Source organism: Tribolium castaneum, unplaced genomic scaffold (genome assembly GCF_031307605.1).
Source record: "Tribolium castaneum strain GA2 unplaced genomic scaffold, icTriCast1.1 ptg000065l, whole genome shotgun sequence".
Lineage (NCBI taxonomy): Eukaryota > Metazoa > Arthropoda > Insecta > Coleoptera > Tenebrionidae > Tribolium > Tribolium castaneum.
The window spans coordinates 25,001-30,240 of record NW_026986662.1 but is presented as its reverse complement, the minus strand read 5'-3'; the positions used below and the strand labels follow the sequence as shown (position 1 = coordinate 30,240).

Here is a 5,240-nt window from a genome sequence, read left to right as displayed (position 1 = left end):
TCATCTTTATAAACGATGATGATGAGTATTTTATTCTCTCGTCTGTCTCAAAAAACACAAAAACACAGTTCCCTGGTTGATCCTGCCAGTAGTCATATGCTTGTCTCAAAGATTAAGCCATGCATGTCTCAGTACAAGCCAAATTAAGGTGAAACCGCGAAAGGCTCATTAAATCAGTTATGGTTCCTTAGATCGTACCCACATTTACTTGGATAACTGTGGTAATTCTAGAGCTAATACATGCAAACAGAGCTCCGACCGGAGACGGAAGGAGCGCTTTTATTAGATCAAAACCAATCGGTGGCGGTTTCGCCGTCATCGTACAACTTGGTGAATCTGAATAACTTTACGCTGATCGCACGGTCTCGCACCGGCGACGCATCTTTCAAATGTCTGCCTTATCAACTGTCGATGGTAGGTTCTGCGCCTACCATGGTTGTAACGGGTAACGGGGAATCAGGGTTCGATTCCGGAGAGGGAGCCTGAGAAACGGCTACCACATCCAAGGAAGGCAGCAGGCGCGCAAATTACCCACTCCCGGCACGGGGAGGTAGTGACGAAAAATAACGATACGGGACTCATCCGAGGCCCCGTAATCGGAATGAGTACACTCTAAACCCTTTAACGAGGATCAATTGGAGGGCAAGTCTGGTGCCAGCAGCCGCGGTAATTCCAGCTCCAATAGCGTATATTAAAGTTGTTGCGGTTAAAAAGCTCGTAGTCGAATTTGTGTCCCGCGCCGCCGGTTCATCGTTCGCGGTGTTAACTGGCGTTTCGCGGGACGTCCTGCCGGTGGGCTTAGCTCGAGAGGGCGGCCCAACTCAATCCCGCCGCGGTGCTCTTCATTGAGTGTCGAGGTGGGCCGGCACGTTTACTTTGAACAAATTAGAGTGCTTAAAGCAGGCTAAAACTTCGCCTGAATACTGTGTGCATGGAATAATGGAATAGGACCTCGGTTCTATTTTGTTGGTTTTCGGAACCCCGAGGTAATGATTAATAGGAACGGATGGGGGCATTCGTATTGCGACGTTAGAGGTGAAATTCTTGGATCGTCGCAAGACGGACAGAAGCGAAAGCATTTGCCAAAAACGCTTTCATTGATCAAGAACGAAAGTTAGAGGTTCGAAGGCGATCAGATACCGCCCTAGTTCTAACCATAAACGATGCCAGCTAGCGATCCGCCGACGTTCCTCCGATGACTCGGCGGGCAGCTTCCGGGAAACCAAAGCTTTTGGGTTCCGGGGGAAGTATGGTTGCAAAGCTGAAACTTAAAGGAATTGACGGAAGGGCACCACCAGGAGTGGAGCCTGCGGCTTAATTTGACTCAACACGGGAAACCTCACCAGGCCCGGACACCGGAAGGATTGACAGATTGAGAGCTCTTTCTTGATTCGGTGGGTGGTGGTGCATGGCCGTTCTTAGTTGGTGGAGCGATTTGTCTGGTTAATTCCGATAACGAACGAGACTCTAGCCTGCTAAATAGGCGTATTTCGACATCCCAAATGCCGGCTGGAGCCGGGTTCGCCCGGTCTCTATGTGCGGTTTTTACTGTCGGCGTACAAACAATTCTTCTTAGAGGGACAGGCGGCTTCTAGCCGCACGAGATTGAGCAATAACAGGTCTGTGATGCCCTTAGATGTTCTGGGCCGCACGCGCGCTACACTGAAGGAATCAGCGTGTCCTCCCTGACCGAGCGGTCCGGGTAACCCGCTGAACCTCCTTCGTGCTAGGGATTGGGGCTTGCAATTGTTCCCCATGAACGAGGAATTCCCAGTAAGCGCGAGTCATAAGCTCGCGTTGATTACGTCCCTGCCCTTTGTACACACCGCCCGTCGCTACTACCGATTGAATGATTTAGTGAGGTCTTCGGACCGGTGCGCGGTGGCGTTTCGACGTTGCCGATGTTGCTGGGAAGATGACCAAACTTGATCATTTAGAGGAAGTAAAAGTCGTAACAAGGTTTCCGTAGGTGAACCTGCGGAAGGATCATTAACGTGTAAATGTTGTTGTTTAGTTGTCACACATACACACACATTTTGTCTGTGCTGATCAACAAAAAACACACATACATACACTATTCGTATGATGATCAATTCTCATACAAAATTCTTTATTATGCGTCGAACGGAAAAGCAACAACGGGTCGTCTTGCATTAAGCGGATCTGTTGTTACGTTTTTCGATTTATTTTATAAATCGATTGTAAACGTGCCGTAAACGACGTTTTCAAAGAATTTTTTCGAACATTAACACGAATCAATATTGTCGAAAGATGGTTATGTGCTAACGTTTTATTATTGCTTTCGCAGTGCCGGTCTTAGCGTATTTCCATCATCGTATTCGCTTCGAAAAAAAGTACTAATACACAGTGGTGGTGTATAATTAATGTGCAAGAGATGTTGTTGTTGTTGTTGTAGTATTTGTATATGGTTGGAGTTATTTATAATAACAAACAAGAATGAATGAATGAATAATAATGGTGTCTGCCAATACGATCGTACTTTATGTACACGACTAAAACTTTATACATACAAACCATAATAATAAATAAACTCGAAACAACCAACAACAAAATTAATACGCTACTGTACATACAAATACACATTTATACATACCATCATTTTACTTAACCGATGGTGAGTGATGTTTGAAAAATAAACGCTTAGGCTTACGGTTTTGTAAGCCAGTCTTTGCGTATTTTCTTCATCGTATTCGCTTCGGAAAAAAGAAAATAAAGATGGTGTATAATTAATGTGTAAAAGAGATGTTGTAGTTGTAATTTAATTTGTAAATGGTTGGAGTTTATTAATAAATAAAAGGGGCTGTCTATTCGTCTGTACTTTATGTACAAGACTAAAACTTTATACATACAAACCATAATAATAAATAAACTCGAAACAACCAACAACAAAATTATTACGCTACTGTACATACAAATACACATTTATACATACCATCATTTTACTTTACCGATGGTGAGTGATGTTTGAAAAATAAACGCTTAGGCTTACGGTTTTGTAAGCCAGTCTTTGCGTATTTTCTTCATCGTATTCGCTTCGGAAAAAAGAAAATAAAGATGGTGTATAATTAATGTGTAAAAGAGATGTTGTAGTTGTAATTTAATTTGTAAATGGTTGGAGTTTATTAATAAATAAAAGGGGCTGTCTATTCGTCTGTACTTTATGTACAAGACTACAAAAACGTTTTATAACAATAAAAAGCTCGAAACAACCAATAACAAAATATACTACTACTATACTACTATACATACAAACGCACATTTATAAATACATAAAATCAATTTACTTTATCGATAGTGAGTGATGTTTGGAAAAAAACGCTTAGGCTTACGGTTTTCGGGTACCTGGGTTCCGCATGCGTCGAAGTAATAATTTACTTTAACGACGCGACGAACCGTAGGAATCTAAATAAAAAAGTTTATTAACTTTTTTAGATTCTGTGGGTTTTAAATGATATACGCCCGACTGACGAAGGAACGTTTTGCACTGCCTGTGCTTTTCTTTTGATTCGTTTTTATGTCGACGGACGTTCTTAGAATGCCCACCAAACGACGTATCACACAAAACACCCTACAATTGTATTGTTTGGTAAATATTGTTGTGATTAAGTTTGTAGCTGTGGCGTTTGTTTGAAGAAAACGTCTGGTTTTTCGACATATTTTCTATTTAATAAATATACATAATGCTTATCGCAAAAGGAGCAGAGTTTTATAGACAAAGTTGATAGAGAAAAAAAACCTAATAGATATATATACGTATTTATAAAACGTTAATATCATCGGGTTATTCTTTATGTAAACTTAAACTATAACTGCATACTCTTTTCGATAAGTAGAAACAAATGCCACTTTAATTAAATAAAATATTATAAAATATAACGCCGAACGTTTCTTTCGATTGGTCCGTTTCTCACATATACATCACAATTGTAATAACCTTAAGTAGTTATTTTTGTTGTTGTGTGATGATGAAACGATTTCGATGTGGAACGGTGCGTTATGTAATAATATTTTAAATTTGTTTGAAAAGATTACCCTGAACGGTGGATCACTTGGCTCGTGGGTCGATGAAGAACGCAGCTAATTGCGCGTCAACTTGTGAACTGCAGGACACATGAACATCGACATTTCGAACGCACATTGCGGTCCTCGGATATACTGTTCCCGGACCACTCCTGGCTGAGGGTCGTGTCAATTTCAAAGACTGCTCGGTTTTTGTCTTAAACACAGCGCACAATGTTGTGTAGACAATTACGTCGGAGCGTGTTGGGTGCAAATATGACGCGTTACTATAATTGTTAATTGATTGTCGGTTGTCATAATAAAATATTATGCAACGTAGACAACAATAAAAACAATATAAAAAATAACGCGGCATCCTAAAACGCAATAGCGGCTGACATTCTTATTAGTTTGTTGGTACAAGTTGGTTTAGACGTAGCACGTCCGATATTAAAAAGCAGCCACAACGCTTAAATTTCGAACGAAGCGATCGTCGTGTCCGAGACGTTAAAGTTGTTTATATGCATATTTTATGCACTATAATTAACAACAACAACATTCTCGCAACGACGTCAGATCGATGTTTGAAATTGTTTGGAGGCAGCCATATAAACGGAATACGTGTAATTATCGTCTGACAAAATAAAGGCAAATTTATATTTGCGACCTCAGAGCAGGTGAGACTACCCGCTGAATTTAAGCATATTATTAAGCGGAGGAAAAGAAACTAACTAGGATTTCCTTAGTAGCGGCGAGCGAACAGGAAAAAGCCCAGCACTGAATCCCGCGGCCGAAACCGGACGCCGGGAAATGTGGTGTTAGGGAGGATCCGTCATCCCGAGATTGTGCGACGCGTCCAAGTCCATCTTGAACGGGGCCACAGCCCATAGAGGGTGCCAGGCCCGTAGTGACCGTTGCCGATAACGGGAGGATCTCTCCTCAGAGTCGGGTTGCTTGAGAGTGCAGCCCTAAGTGGGTGGTAAACTCCATCTAAGGCTAAATATGACCACGAGACCGATAGCGAACAAGTACCGTGAGGGAAAGTTGAAAAGAACTTTGAAGAGAGAGTTCAATAGTACGTGAAACCGTTCAGGGGTAAACCTGAGAAACCCGAAAGGTCGAAAGGGGAGATTCAGCGTGACTCGATAGCGGCGCTAAATGATCGTGCGACGAACGGCGTACGCGTCGTTCGCGCCTTTTGTTTATGCGAACCGAAGTCG

General features: G+C 42.1%; 3 non-coding genes across 3 annotated transcripts in view; all 3 read left to right on the top strand.

Moving 5' to 3' along the window:
* Nucleotides 1-69: 69 nt before the first annotated feature.
* On the top strand, nt 70-1,992 carry LOC135267633 (small subunit ribosomal RNA). Its single transcript, XR_010336029.1, has one exon. It is a non-coding gene; the product is annotated as a small subunit ribosomal RNA (ribosomal RNA).
* A 2,058-nt stretch (nt 1,993-4,050) lies between these two features.
* On the top strand, nt 4,051-4,207 carry LOC135267631 (5.8S ribosomal RNA). Its single transcript, XR_010336027.1, has one exon. It is a non-coding gene; the product is annotated as a 5.8S ribosomal RNA (ribosomal RNA).
* A 476-nt stretch (nt 4,208-4,683) lies between these two features.
* LOC135267630 (large subunit ribosomal RNA) overlaps nt 4,684-5,240 on the top strand; it is a 4,036-nt gene continuing 3,479 nt past the window's right edge. Inside the window, exon 1 of the ribosomal RNA XR_010336026.1 lies at nt 4,684-5,240. This exon is cut by the window's right edge and continues 3,479 nt beyond it. This is a non-coding gene — a ribosomal RNA (large subunit ribosomal RNA).